The sequence below is a fragment of the Rhyacophila brunnea genome, unplaced genomic scaffold, assembly GCF_057557595.1.
Source record: "Rhyacophila brunnea isolate RB1 unplaced genomic scaffold, BYU_Rbru_1.0 scaffold_67, whole genome shotgun sequence".
Classification (NCBI taxonomy): domain Eukaryota; kingdom Metazoa; phylum Arthropoda; class Insecta; order Trichoptera; family Rhyacophilidae; genus Rhyacophila; species Rhyacophila brunnea.
In genome coordinates this window covers 876807-893978 of record NW_028233336.1, presented here as the reverse complement: position 1 = coordinate 893978, position 17172 = coordinate 876807, and the positions used below count along the sequence as shown (strand labels likewise).

Here is a 17172-nt window from a genome sequence, read left to right as displayed (position 1 = left end):
GAATGTCAATAGAAAAATTACGAAGATTTCCGGCAAAAAAAGAAACAAGTAATATCTTTTAGATCGCAAATATAGATAAAAATTTGATATGTTTCAAGTTCATTAAAAAATGGAGCATATACACAAGGTTTAATTTGATTTTATGAATGACACACCCTATCCATGTTGTGATCACAACCAAAAGAATAAATTTTGCAATAGTTCCAGATAAACATCGAGCAAAATTTCAAAACCGTTATCGAACGACTATCTCAAAGAAAAGGCCGATATTAAATGCGGTAGAAGTTAAAGCTCTAAATCAAGCCATTTGACACCGGTAAACTAATATTATTCCGCATAACAAAAATTTATATTTTGTTGCTCAAGATAATTATCTCAAGCTAATAACCAACAGGATCTGGGATTTGAAATAAAAAATTCCTCAGGGTTGTTGATTTTATGAAGATGTATTAATACGATGCTCTCAGTTATTATTTTATTATATTTACGATATATCTATAAAATTAATATAAATTATGAATTTTTAGAAGGTTTACCTAATGCGTTTTGAAAACTTTTGTAAAGTGAAATTACGCATGGAGTTCCGATTATATGATAAGCTATTACGTTTAATTAAAGATCAATGATTTTTAGAAATAAAACAACATTATATAAATAAGTTGTAAAATAAGCTTAGATTATTTATGTTTATAGAAGACTTCCGGATGTGAATAATAACTTGCTTTTTAACTATTATATATATATATATCAAAAATTCATAAGTTACACTTAAATTAGATTCAGAAATCGTAAAAAACAATTTTTATCATTTATACGTTATAGTATATATAAACAATTTATTAGTCCACTCTTATATAATGCTAAATATTTTATTATTTATTATATGATGACCATATAAACTCATATAAATTCACTCGGTAATAGATTAATCGCAAAATTTTAATGAATTTACACATTTTTTTTGATTAAGGTAGCTATGAGTGTGTTAAGAGCTTCATTTGGTTTATTATCACTAAAAAGATTTATTTTTATTTTAAATTATGCAAAAATTCATAATATATAACTATAGTCACTTGAAAAAATTTAACTTTAATGAAGAACCCAATAAAATATTATTTAATAGTTTTGTTTCGAAAAACGGTTTTTTATTATATATTTGTAAAATATATCAGATATTAAAGCGAAAGATTAAGTATAAATTAAAAGAATCTACACAGAATAATAATGTGTCAAGAATTTAAAAAAAATGTTGTAGGTCTTCAAACTTGAAGGTTTTATCAAATTTTATATATTTAAGCTTCACTGGGAATTGAATTAAATCATTAGGTATTGGAACAAAGATTATAGGGTAAATACTTACATAGCACCTTTTCGCAGCTTTACGGATATTAAATGTCATGACATTTATTTTTCAAAAAATAAGCTAGCTGTTATTTCATATAAATTTTCTATCTAAATAGCTTATTAGAATGTTATTTTATTCTTTTTATATATTCTCGAGTGGGTAGCTAAAAATCAATTATTTTTTCAGTAAAACAAAAGAAATTATATTTTTAGTATCATATGTACTTTCTAAATTTATTTATGCTTCTTTTTATATTTTATATTTATATTACAGGTAAAAAGGTTTTATAAAAATTTCATGATCAGGGATTAGAAAATCGTAAAATTTATTGACTATATATCTCGCATGAAAAAAAAATTCATCGAGCATAAAGCAAGAAACATCGATTATAATACACATAGGGTAAACATGAAAACAAAGTATAAATATTAATACGTCCTTATAAATTAGACTAGTTTAAGATTGAAAATTATCAATAAAAAGGGATTATTTACTGCTGTTTAAAAAAATTTATTTCGAAATTTTTTTTTTGACTTTATAATATGATTAAATTCTATCCAGCACAAAATTAAAATGAAATAAATACAGAAAAAGACATAGATTCAATTTAATCTTAAACTGCAAAAAATAAATTTCTGGATGAATCTCTCATAGCATCTAAAATATTCGCTTGAAAAAAAAACTAAAGCTGTGTGATAAATTTCTGCTTTTATCATAAAAAGCTTTTTTTTTTGTGCGAAAAACTGTGTTTGTAATGGGTAGTGAATTTACACATGGAAACAACTGCGATATATTAAAACTATATATTCTAATATCTGATATCCAATTATACGACAATATTTGTTCTGAATCAATGATCCATGTTATTATAAATCTTATAGGTTTATGGAATAACTTGCAAGGGGTTTTTCTTTTAATAAATACTCGTTTTTATGTGATTACAGGTAAATAATTATACATATTGCCTTTTAAATATAAATTTAAATAAAGGTGAACTATATTAATATAAAAAAATATGAGAAATAAAAATATTTAATAAAATATACTTTGATAAAATACACTTCAAATCTTTCAAGTTGCTGTTTATTATGACAATTATTTTAAAAGAGACACGTCTTATGAATCAGCATTAAAAATCGAAACATGGGTTATTAAAGTATAATAATCAATTTAGAATGAGCAGCGTGGTGTTTTGAATTAAAAAATTTTGTGGTGAAATATATCAGGCTATTCACTCATATTATACAATTCTATTAGAATTTTTTTTTGGAGAGAAATCATCGACATCGTATGATAAAAAAATAATTTGAATAATACATACATTTTCTTATTTGTAACTATTTGATCATGATATAACAAAGGCAATGGAATTTTTCCATAAAAAATACGTATTCATCGATATTCTATCTACATTCATGATTTCTTAGATCTTATTTCTGCCGAAATATAAAAATATTGGGATCACTCGGACATTTTTTTTTGAATCTAGATCCTTATTATTAAAAATATCATATCTCTATATAGAAGCCTATGTGATTCCAAACATTGTTTAAATTCATTATGAATAATTGCATCTATATTTCTTTATCATACATAGATAAGCCATGATAAATTGTAAGCAACATTGATTTCAAACTGATTTTTTAAATGTGAGATAAAGATAATCATTCTTTTGCTGATCTCAAACTATTATGATGGAATCTGTTATCATTCATTTTCTGACTATGAATTTAATGACTTCTAACTCATAAATCAATGCACTAAATCGATAGCATATGAATTACACAAATCCCCGATCAAGAATGAATATAAAAAAGGTTTATTTCTTTATTTCCATATCTAAGCTGGATTTGTTCATGAAAGAAAATTTATCTATATTTATCGGTGTTTATATTTAATATTTTTTCATATTTTGCATCCACTTCTGATATATTCTTACATATTTCTCGTTTATCAAATAAAAATTGAGAATGAATTACAAGAAATGTCATATGTAAATTACTAAACACGTAATTAATACCAAATAGCTACAAGGAATCCAGCAAACACTGATAATCTGAACTATTTTATAAGTATGCTTTCATCTTTTAAAAAAACACTTGATTCTGATGCTGAAAAAATTTTACATGATGCCCGTTCGCGAATGCAAGTATTAGAGCTATTATTGACAATATCGGATGCTACCCTCATGAAGGTGAACCGATATATGTGCTCAAACTTAAAATTTACATTCTTTTTCCTTAAGAAGAATTTTGATCAGCTAATTACAATGATGTTATGAATTATGGCACCAAAAATAAGAAATTCATTTAATAAAAATTATCTAGACCCCTCAAATATATTAAACAACATCAAAAAAATAGAAGAAACAAAGGAAGAATAATATAAAATTGGATAATAATATACATGAAAATATTGAAAATTAGAACCTCATTACTTTTACGAGGAATCAACTGGATGTTTAGCAGTTATTTTTTTCTCTTGTTTACAGAACTCCATGCGGGGGGTACATCTGCAGATAGGTTTGATCATGAAAGTAATAAAGATACAGACCAAGAAAAATCCCCAGAAACATGTAAAACCCCAGAAGAGGCCTATCATGATCCGCGCGAAGAGTTTTCTTGTGCAGAAAAAATTCTTTGTGTGCTAGATACATCAAAAAAATATTATTCAGATGTTCAATTTACGCAAGCGAACGAGATAAATATCGGCAACTTTTTGGCTTTAACACGAACTAGCATTAAAAATTCATTTGCGATTGCGAGTTGTCGAAAAGAAAACAACAAAGAAGACATGGCAGTTGGAAAACAAGATTTTGAAACAATAAATTGGCGGGTGCATAATATTTATAGGCGGGAATCACCAGATTATAGATTTAGAATTGAACACGAGAAAAAAATATATGATAGATTATTGAAGAGAAATGTGATGACACATTTGAATTTAGATCTAAGTTTGATTGGAGAAGAAGCATACGCTATATCATGTGAAAGATTTGGTAATAACTTTGAATTATCGCCTGGAGTAAAATATTTTGGTCGAAGTTTTTCTTTAAAGCAACAGGATAGCATTGAAGAAAAAATAGACAGCGGGATAATCTTTTATGATGATTTTTGTTTGAAGTTTTTAAGTTTGAGCACTAAAAATACATATAATGTTTTATTTAGTAAACGCAAAAACTTTCATATCAGAATGAACGAGCCCTGTACCGAACCCATTAAATTCATAAACATAACATCGAATACAGTCGTAAATTTTATATTAAAATGTATAATAAAGATTTATCATTCAGATGATGTAAAAGATCAGGAAAAAGAAAAAATTTATTTATACTGCAGAGCCTATGAGTATCCATGTTATTTGGATGCAGATAATGAGCTAGATGCAGATTTTAAGATTATAAGTAGTTTAATTCAAGACAAAAATACCTTCAATTCAGATCAATCTGAACAAAAATTAGATAATAATTGTGAAGAAGGATTTCAAGAAGAAATGTGCATGAATTTTAGCGATTTAAATGCTAAAGACAAAAAGGGTACAAAGAGGTATAAAGAAGGTGGAAGTACTGAGAGTTTAGTATGTGTTAAAAAGAATAAATCAGTTGCCGATGAACCAATCTTCTCAGATTTGGACATGAAACAGCCACTTCTATTAAAAAAAATTTAAAGTAAAACGTATTAGATTTAAATGATTAAAAGTATCTATTAGTCTATATTATAGTAAAATAAACAAAATAACTACGTTGTAAAAACGAGAAGGCTAATTCTTAACGTAAATATGTAATTAGTTTGCATATGATACTTTATAGCCTATATAGCTAAAGCGTTTGAATTTTAGAGTGCAGGGGGAAAAAAATTTTCTTCGACAAAAACTGCATTTGATATTATAATAAATCATAAATTGCGTATTTTTTTTAATAAGAATGGCCTTTGAAATTCTTCAGTATCATTTATCTCAACACAAATGTATACATTTTATCCTTTGTTCTTCCCTTTATATGAACATATTTTTTGATAAAAGACCACTGTCTTCAATATATTGGTATATTCATTGGTGATTGTATCTTTAAAATATTATTATAATTTATCTAATTATGCCTAGCATATTCTTGGAATATATCTATGTATCCTTTATTATTAAATAATAATTAGTATTTCTTGCATTTTAGACTCTTTTTTCGTAAAGTCTTGATTTCATCTTCTATTCCGCTTTTGACCTCTTTTTAATATGTTTTTTTAGAGGCAAAAGAAATTCACGCTATGCTCGAAATCTTTTTTTATTCACCCGATCGGCTTTTTATTTATTATAAAATATGTTTGTACTGGGTATGAAAATTTATTTCGTGGAAAGCTTTTACACCATTATTAAATTTTATCTTAATCAATTAATTCACATTTTTAAATTTACTGATAACATCACTCGTATGAAAAATTGAACTTTCTGCAAAAAAAAATTCATGTTTTTTATTTTAAATTCTTTGTTTTATGATAATATTGTTATTATGAAAAAATCTAGTTTCGAAGTAAAATGATTTTATCAAAATCATCTTAAATTATATATATAAGAATGTTAAAACCTGCTAGAATCTGAGCTGTCATTAATATACAAATGCAAGACAAAAATCATCCTATATGTTATAACATAAGACGGTGTGGTGGCACGATATCATAAAAGGTATCTGAAGGAACCAGATGTGATCGAATCAAATATAGGCAAATATACAAACCTTGGGATTGAGAAATTCTTGAATTAATAGATCTCGAAAGGAAAAGAGGTATTGAAGAAGACATGGGAGAGAAGAAGATCCCCGAAAGCATAAAAACTCTGTGCGCGCATGGAATCAGGCAAGTTGTGCTTGAGAACAAAAACTAAAATGCTAACCATAAATTTAGCCTATAAAAAAAATATCTTTTGAATATTTAAACCCTACAAACGAAAAATTAATCTTTTTAACCATAAATATAAGGTCCTTTAAGTGCACATAAACAGATAAAAATCTTATTTATGATATGTTAATGAATGAAATAAATGATCAGAAATAAAGTTGTGTTTTAAATACTTCAGATAAAGGATTATTTATGAAGTAAAGCCCACTTTAATTATACTCAAAAATCAGATATAGTTGTGTATAATCGAAATACAAGTGTTTTATGAATACGTAAGCCATTTCTATTGGTACTAAGCACTTGATTTCGATTAAATTTATGATTCTAAAAGTCTCATTTGTGTTAGGAATACGTATTGTGACGAATTTTGCACCTTTATAATGGTCGTAATTATTTTTTTAATTTAAATTTGCGAATTTTTTATTGAACTCCTGTGTAGTATATGCTCACAGATGATGCAGAACTTAAATGATGAAACATGAATTTTTTTTCTCATTAAGTTTGGGTTTAAGAAACAAAAAGAATAAATTTCCCATACCTTAGATTTATTTCATGGTAAAATACCTTTTCATGTTTCAGTTGTAGCTTTATAACTTCCTCTAAGATACTTCAAGCGGCATTTAATCAATTGAAAGCATGATAAACTTTACCCCCTTCACATTTTTCTATTCTGAAATCGAAAAAATTAAATTAGTTATGGAAAAATTTTAAAAAAAATTTATTTCGAAATATATGATAAATAAATAAGATTAATGGTCCCTTTTGAAAATAAAAAATGCTATAAAATATTTTAAAATTAAAAATACGGGTAAATTTTTAAAAGCGCATATTATTTTGGATATCTAATAAAAAAAACAAGGTTAATATTCGGAATAAAATAATAATTATAGATGAAATACTTTAACTGAAAAGAGGTACAGTTTGTGAAATCTCAAATACTAACATAGATATTTAAACGTAAGATCTTTTTATATCATTAAATGGTGTTTTATTCATGATTTTGCCCCCTTTCAAGGAGTGAAATATCGATACTGCAGATTTTTGTTGCTTAAATAATACGAATGAAAAATTTCATACTTGTTATACATAAAACTGCAAGCAAAAAGCCACTAACATAGGGTAAAGTGGCTGACATTAATATTAAAGAGTAGTATTTAATCTTGAGAAATAAAATACAAATGAAGACATAAATGTGTGATAATGTTCGTATTCACCATTGTAAAAGCGAAATTACTAAGTTTATGCTATATTGATATGAAAGACTGTCAAAGAGTTTTGAATTCGATATAAAAAGGCAGTCATATATCTATATAAATATCAAAAGAATGAGAGGAGTTTGTGTGGTGTTATATGCGTCTGAATTTTGAGATAATCATCTTTAAACCCACAGATTTCCTTACTTGATTGCATATAAGAACATAGAAGGCATAGATCTATATATTATGTGTATCAAGCAACATTCATTTTTTGACGAGTCTTTGATTTTGTATCATATTTTTTTGTACATTTATCAGATTATATCATGTCTTTTGACTAAAATTTTATAGTATTTAAAAAAAATCAAAATATAAAATCTCGAAAATGGATATATTTGTTTTAAGAGAAACAATGGCGGATTTTAATGACGAATATTGAACCTCTAGTTCAAAAATTTACCTGCTTTGATAATGTATATGATGTTTATATTCAACAATTTATAAATTATATTAAAACTATAATTTTAGAAATAATTTATCCCTGAGTTACGCCCAAATGTATGTGATTTCATGATGAAAAATATCATAAAATAAACAATAATCATTGCTTAAAATCGTATTTAGAGAATCACTCTGATTTTTGGAAAATAAAAAAATATTTTTCTTGCTGCTGCATTTGTCATATATTGATGGTTGAATATATAAATTAACAACAAATATATTTAAAAAAATCTACGTTATTTTAAATGATCTAAAATGTTTAACTTGATGCAAAGAAGTTCTTTTACACATGATTTAACAGTTGAAATCCGGGAAAAAGTCAGTTTTTTTGCACAATGTGGTGAGTTTCAAAATTTTAATTATAAAATCTAATAATTTGTAAATAAAAAATCATATTTTCAGTCTTCTTTTACAGCATTACGTAAGCAAAGATAAAAAATAAATTAAATTTTTTTTTTTACACAACAGAATTAAATTTCTAACTCTTAGTAAACTTAATTTAAAAAATACATTATTAATCAAAATCAAAATAAATATATCGATTCCGTTCAATAGAAACATTCGATGCATTAAGTATACAACGAAACCCCGCTAGATATAAACGTTATATATGTAAAACCATTTAATTTTTTTCTTTATGATTTACGGGTGAAACAAAATGATGTAATGAAGTTCTATTAAAACTGGTTTTTTGTTTAGTGGCAAGATAGGCGGCGTTTTAATGGTTGGCCGAGTGTTTCTCCTCCCATTCTATAAATTTGCATTACTTAAATAAGAAAATCAACGAAGAAACATTCAAAAATCAGAAAATTATAATTAATATCAAATAAAAAATTCCGAATAAAGTATAAATTTGTGTAATTGCTGTTTAATTCTAATAGTAGTGTGTTTAAATGACCTGCATTGTTTAGAAAGATGCATAGTAAAAGCAGCATAAGGTTTTAGCATATTACTTTCGTATTATATAGTAGATTCTTGTGATATTTCCTCCTTATTAATATTTTCAGAAATAACAAAGGGTTTTGTCCCCGATAACTACGGGCGATTAGCAGTGTCGGGTAAAATACAGTAAGTGAATCAGTTAAGCAACTTTACCATGTTATTAGCGATCATTCACAACATAAAGATAAAATAATAAACTAATTTAAAGCAAACTAAAAACATATTTATAAAAACTGGAGTTTAATCATGCAATCGTTGAAAATAAAGATCAAGCAAAAAAAAATTCCTGTTACTTCTACAATTAAATTTATTTAAAAAAATGATAAATCATTCAATTTTACTTCGGAAAAATATTTGCTTATCATAAAAAATTTTTAAAGCGATTGAAAATGATAGATCAAGGGAAAAAAATTATTTGATTATATTACGTAATAACAAAAAACGTATAATAGCTGTTTTCCGCGCTAATTAGTAGCTTAGAACTAAAAATCCAATTCAAAAATAATAAATAAAATGAAAACACCACAATACGTCTTTAAAACTAAAAATTGGATAAAAAAATGGAATTTATGATATGTAAATCTACATGTAACTATTGATTGTCTGTTACGAAGCAAAAAAGAATAAAAACTCCTAAGCCCATTTCGGCATTTAAAAATATGCTTATGATTTTAATATATATTTAAGATATATAAAGTCTACTATATTATGCTAATTTATTTTTAATTCTGTACAAATTTTTCTTTAAAAATCACAATTCTTTTCATTTATTTTTTTTCGAACTTGACGAGTTATTCTCCGTGTTTACACTTAATTATAGCCAAAATCCATATTGTGATTTTCCGCATATTATATATATTTTTTTTGTTCTATATTCCAATGAGATAAATCGATGTGATTATCAGATTTTTTTATATCAATATTCAATATTTTTTTTGTGTCCTCGTAAATAGAGAAATTTGAAATTAACTAACCTTTATTATAACGTATTCGAACGCTCAAGAGTCTTAAAAATGAATGAAATTCTTGTTTTTTCGCCAATTTTTTCATACTACAAATAAAAATCGAAAAATTATTGATATTTTAAATGCTATACACCAAATAAAATGCGATTAATTCCGATAATATAAATGCCAATGATTCATTGAAATTATAAAAATGTATAATTTTAAATTCTTTGATTTTTCGCTATATTAAATGATTCCGGATGATTTAGAGATGGATTTTAGAACGCTTTATATATTTTTTTAGAACTGTATAAAGTAACTTAGTTTCTTTTAGAGATATCTGTGATGAAAACACACTTTTTGTAATTTATTTTTCTAGAAATATTATGAGCGGCATTGTTCAAAATGTTAATGAAAATTATGGTTTCTTCATTGATTAATTTTGCGTTTTATATTATTTCTAAGATAAGTTTGAACTATCTTCTAAAATATGCTTCACTGCTACTCATAAATTCGATGAATTTCTATAGAAACCTTAATTTTGGATTTAAATACCTTTTCCCCGCAAATTTAATCATTTATTATTTATATACTTTAAACTCTCTATATCACACAGAATTTATTTGTTATCCTTCTTTTTAAATTATATGTTAAAATACATCATACATTTTAATATTTACGTTTAGTGAGCCCAAAAAGAGGCGCCATTTTGTTTCTTTTAAATCTGAAAATAATTTTCGATCTGTTTTATTTTATTCAGTGTGTATTTTTTTGACGTTCTTACAATGAAGAAATACAAAAGGATACTAATTTCTATGTAAGATATTTATACTTTATTTGTGTTGAATCACGATTTAAGACATAAAATAGAAAATAAATATAATTTCATACATTTCTTGCATTATAGACCAATATAAAGTTATAAGAGAAATTAAGATTTATTGTTAAAAATAATTAAACATGCTATGTATCATTGCATGTGTATTAACAATGTATGGCAAAATAGCCTGTCAATATAATTGATGTTTTGATATGATCGCGGCTTAAATTTAAGCTATAGAACCCAGGAAACCTCTTAAACTAATAGGTCTTGAAAAAGGGGATGATATGCACGAAGAAATGAGGGGAGAAAAATTGAAACAGCAATACAAGGTGTGTTAAAAGAAACAGATAAATTTTTACCATAAGACAAAATTATTCTATGTACAATAGAAAATTAAACTTTAAATAAAAAGTGTTTTTAGTGGTTTAGAAAATAAATATAACATAAATCAAAAATAAAAAGAAAGAAAAAAATAACTATAATAAATCTGAAAATATATTTATAATTATTTTACATGTAAATCGCAGAAAAAAGACTTGTAATCACTGGTAAATTGTTAAATACATTGGTGGAATAGAACAATAATTAATGAATCTAAATTTAAAAGGATTTTTATAGTAAAAATTGCATTTGAATACAAATTAATTCTGCTATAAAAAAATGTTGTAAAATATATGTTGAAAATATTATATTTATTATTTATTTTTTAAATAAAAAAAGCACTTAAAATAGCTTACTGAACTTTTCCAGCATTATAATGTAACTTAAAAATATATTAGTTCAAATATTGGCTTAAAGTTATAGCATGTTGTAAGAAGTAAATATGTATTGAGGTAAATAATTCAGACTAATTTTGATTTTAACATATTTATAGTAACAAAAATTACACGATCTATTGTATATTAAGTGTTTGACTCATTAAGAGCGACAAGAATATGTACACAAATATAGCTTAGCGCAACATATCTTATGTATTTTACAAGAAACAAACTATGTAAGAAAAAAAATCTGATAAAGAATAAATATGTAAGAAAATTCTCTTTTTTTGCAACTGAAATCTATGATCTGTTTGATAAGACCAAAAAATTAAAAAAAAGGTTTCTGTGATGCGATTAAGTAAACATAAAAAAATACGCGAGTTTACGGCATGATCAAAACATAAAGCTATGACCATAATATTATATTTGAGAATTCAGCAAATGTAAAAGTTTATATAATATAAATTGGAATCACAATCAATAGGTAAATAAAGTTTCTGCATAAAAATTAGCAAAGTTTGTCCTAATTTTTCGAATATAAAAAGAAAATTGTACTAAAAATAAAACCTTGTACGGGTTGTCTTAATTTATAAAAATCGTGGTTCATTTATTTAATGCTAAATTAGATCACAAATCAATTTAATTTTTGTTGCAATCAAAACCGTTATTATATTTCATAAAAATTCATTCTTTAAGAAATCCGTTTTAATTCATTTTCGTGAGTTTTTGCTATTGATGAAATATAATCCCCCCTTTTCACAATATATAAACATCAAAAAAATTTATTTTGGTTGAAAATACATTTTAATCACAGAATTCTTCATGAATAAAAACTAAATTAGCCTTTTTCTTCTTTCATACGAATAACTAAATATATTAATAATGAATTTTTAATCAGTTCAAATTTAATTTTCAATAAAATATATTGATATAAGGCAAAAAAAGTAAACACTAAAATCCATTGACAGAAAAAACAATAGGGGGAAAATCTTTATGACGTTTGAACTTTTACTGTGTAAACATCAGCAGGGATTATTTGTGTTTGTATGATTTATATATTTAAAAAAATTAATAATGAAAAAGAAATATATTTCGCGATTTTTTACATGATAATATTTATCATAGATTGTTTGTATTCTATTAACTGAACTTTGATGTGTAATTTAATTCTTTTTAAAACCAATAAAGTTTTATGGCAATTAAATGCATAAAAATTTATTATTAGAAAATTAAAGATATACTCATATGAATTTAAGTGTATAATGTTGATATTGTTTGTTATTTTCCACATACTGCATGGTTTTAAACTCTTAACATTACCCCAAATTAGATGCATTTTAATTAAATTGTATTAGCAATATTTCGATAAGGCATTGATTAATCATTTAATTTTGATTCTAGAAAAAAAATCGGCTTATTGTATTTATTCTAAAACATCTTGTATAAACTTTAAAGCTCCTTTTTTAAATACAAAAACATTTTGTTTTTATGTTTTTTATACATAAAATCACTAAACAAATACAATAATACAATCTCTCGTAATTGCAATTAGAAAAGTTAAAAGCAATATATTTTTATGATCTTGTAATGTTTATCGATTGGATTTAAAGAGTATAATTTAGATCATAAACAGAATAAAATTAACTAAACCAAATCTTACTTGTTTTATTTAAATAATTCAGATATTTATGTACAGCTAAAACATTTTTATTTTTTTTTAAAATTAGATTTGGGGGTTCGTATCTTCGATATAGCTGGTATGTATATAGTAAAATTTTCCATTTATATTCTTTACTTCTAAGTGTATATAAAAAATAAATAACTATAATGAACAATTTTCTCGCTATAATCGATAAATACAGATATTGTTCCCGATAGTCAATGTTTTAGAACTACATAAACATAAAAAATAGCTTAAACCATGAAAAAATTTACAATTTCCCGGTGATAAAGAAATATAAATGCTATTAAAAAAATAAATTTATATCAATCATATAAATATAATACATAGGCATAAATTTATAAATAAATCCTCGTAAATAAACCTTTACTCCAATTAAAATACGAAGGAAATTGTGTGGTAATTATATTTGAAACCGAGATATTAATAGTTTTTTTAATTAGATGGAATCAAAAAAAAACAGTGATAAAAGTACGCCATAATAATTAGCAAACGCCAGTTAATAATATAAATGATCGACTTTTCACAAATACAATCAAAATAATTGGATATAATTGTAAAATAGATAGGTTTTTGACCAAAGTTCATAAAATTCCGAAAAAACAAAGATAAAGATATTTGTAAATTGAGATTCATTTTGAGATAATCTTCCATGATACATGATTTCACAATTATAAGTGCAAATCAAACTCATAGAATTTAAAGCCATTTTTTTTATTAAAATTATGAAAAAATCTTGGCTAGGATTGATAAAAATGTATAAAAAGGGATGATATCAAATGCATGATAACCTATTGTCTATGGTAATATTTATGTACTTGGTGCAGGTATTGATCTTTTTTTTTCTTTTGAAACTCTTTTAACCATATTTATTTTAATCATAACTAGATGGCTATTATCATCGACATAGATAAAAATCTAGTAATATATACGGCTTAGATAAATTGATAAGTGTTTACTATTAATCTTTAATCGGTTGTTATTTTAGCTGTAGACGATATAACGACAGTGATAGTAAAAGAAGAAAATTAACAAAGTCGGTATTTTAGCACAAATTTATATAAAAAAGACCAAAATTACAATTTTAATTAGCCCAACGTCGTTATTTATGGGAAAATTACTGAAGTCGCCTCATACACAAAGATTCAAACCATGATGTTTTGGGATAAAAAATTGGAATACGATATATGAGTCTTCATGTTTGCTGGTTTATGCAACATCAATTATATTTTAGCTAGAAAAGACATAAGCTTACCGATTATATTTCAATTTAAATATTGATGTATTTTCTATTTTAATTGCTTCAATCATACAAATTTAAATTTAAAGTCAAAACACAAAAGATCGAACAAATTCAATTTGTGTACAATATAAGATATTGAGTCACGTACTTAAATTTTAAATTACCATCTTAAAAAGCTTTATTTATATAATTTATGCATAAATTAGAATCTTAAATCCATCTTGAAAGCTAATTAATTTCTTGTAAGATACAATATATGAATGATTCTTAATTTGCTGATAAATATACCATTAACTATTACTTGGATTTTAATTGACCATTAATAAATATTTTAAAGATTATGAGGCTGAAATAAGCATCAAGCAAATTTATTCTATCATGTAATCAAAGTTTACATTTAAAAAAAAATAAACTAACGTAAAATCTATTTAAAAGCAATTTGTACTGACTACTTTTAGTTTATGTTGTAATATTACTTTCACGATATTAACCAAGAAGTTACTTAAGCAATAGAGAAAAAGCATATTGCATCGGGAATTTTAATTGTAACGAATTACCTAAACCACTCTAATACTCATGGTCAATTTAAGCATATTAATTCAATTTCATATTTCTTAAATTGCAATGGTAAAACCATAAAAAAATATGTGTCGCCTCGGGTTTGAACCGAGGACCTTACGCGTGTTAGGCATACGTGATAACCACTACACTAGCGACACTTGTGGAATCGATTTTACAGAATTATTATACAAGTTTATGAATAAATTTCAAAATAATTTACTTCTTTATAGATTAATTCGATTTAAAATGCAGAACACGAAAAGTACTATAAGTCATAACATGGGATGTTGTGGTTACAAATACCATAAGTAATATATTAATAAGTTAGGAATACTAACCGAAGAGGAAGCATATACATACACAAACATTAGGATAAGAAAAACGATTGAACATATAAGTCTTGAAATGGGTGGATGCATTCATAAAGATTGTAAGGATGATGAGGTCGAAAGAAGTTTCCACCAAATATGTTATAAAGAATTATAAACGTTTTTTTGAATAAGATTAAATAGCTAAAAATCAAATCTACCCATAAACATGTAAAATATATATTTGATTTTCAACCGATTAAATTTATTCAATAAAACATTGATTTCTCTATATAAAAGACTTGTTTGATACTCTTTTAGCTTTTTAAATCTTCATTAATGCATCCTTTCTTTCAAAACCAACTAAAAAAGCAAGATTTTAAAATGATATTTTTAGATTCCACGACGATTATAATCATGAATTTAATGTCTTCTCATATAAATGCATGAGAAAGAGAAATTATCACCATAAAAAATCGTAAATAAAACAAATATAGGAAAATCCCTGGAAATATACAATAAGTACCATAAGTTTTTTTAAATGAAAATAGACCCGCTTAATTTTTAAATTATTTAAAGCTATACACGAATGCATTTAAAAGTTCAAACATCTTTTCTTGATGACAAACTTTATTCTTTTTTTATTTCCTTTATATGATGTTTATTGGATATTTGCAATTTTTTTGCTCTTGTTTCACCAATTAAAATTTATATATGGTATTTGTATGCATATCTACATGTTAAAACCTTGCCAAATTAATTTTTTTTTAAATATTTGGCTATTTGATATAATTATTTTGTACCAAGGAACAGTGATCGGCATAATTCAAGCCTTAAATGGAACACCGAAATCTGTATCTTGTTTTAAAAATTCCGCAAAGAGGACAACATCTTAAAGAAATAGGAATACCGTATTAAAAATATTGGCTAGAAATAAAGTAGGCAATTTTTTCGAATACCTAGATGATTAACCTTTTAATAAATTAAGCCTCTGCAATATGAACATTAGAAATAAATATTTTTCCTACTATTAAACATTCCATATCAATTCAAATAAGCACAAAAGTTAATAATGATTAAATTAGAGGTAAGGTATAAATATTAGTAAAAGATAATGTAAAATTTTTGCTAGGGTATTGTTAATTAAGATACATAGATTATGGTTAAAGTCTGAACAATAATAAAATCTTAAATAATCATTGTTAAATTTTAGTTTACTATTGCTGTTTATTAAGGGGTTATTGTAGTTATATTATACATTAAAGAATCTTTTTATATTCTTTAAATGGATTTTATGTGGACTCTAAGTTTTCCTATATGATTAAATATATAATTTTATATGCGAATGTATAGATTATACAAATTTTTTTTTGAATATAACTGGCTAATATTATTTTTGTAAGCGATTATCTACTTTACAGTTTTTATATATGTATAACACAAGTTAATATGGCCCAAAAAAATATAAATTTAAAAAATAACAGTACTTCAACAGCTGTTTTCTTCCTCTTCCAGTCTCTAGGCGAACAAATCCAACGGAAAAGCAGAAAACCCCCAATGCAAGACTTCACTATATCAGGCTCTCATGTAACAGACTCCATAATACCTCGAGGCTTAGATAACTGGGAAACAAATAATTCAATCCATAATAAAACCACCAATCGAATATGTTTTTTATATCCAATTTAATTAGTACCCGACAATTCTGTTTCTATTCAAAATGACCTATATAGACCCATTCAGAATTTTTTTAAATTTGGTTTAAAATTAAATGGTAATCGACTAACACCTGTTCCAGTTAAATTAAGAAACGAAGGATATTTTAATCATCAAATTCAATTCTCCGTTTATATTTTTTTATTAAATCCCCTGGTTTTTATTTTAAATTAAAAAAAAATGTTTACATTTATTTATGGTGACTATATGCGGTTCTGTATATTTCAATGATGGAATGTGCATATCTACATTGATTTAAAATATA

At 24.9% G+C, this 17172-nt stretch overlaps 1 non-coding gene across 1 annotated transcript; it reads right to left on the bottom strand.

Annotated features, from left to right (window-relative positions):
* Positions 1–14968: 14968 nt before the first annotated feature.
* On the bottom strand, positions 14969–15041 carry TRNAV-AAC (transfer RNA valine (anticodon AAC)). The gene has a single exon. It is a non-coding gene; the product is annotated as a tRNA-Val (tRNA).
* Between the last annotated feature and the right edge of the window lie 2131 nt (positions 15042–17172).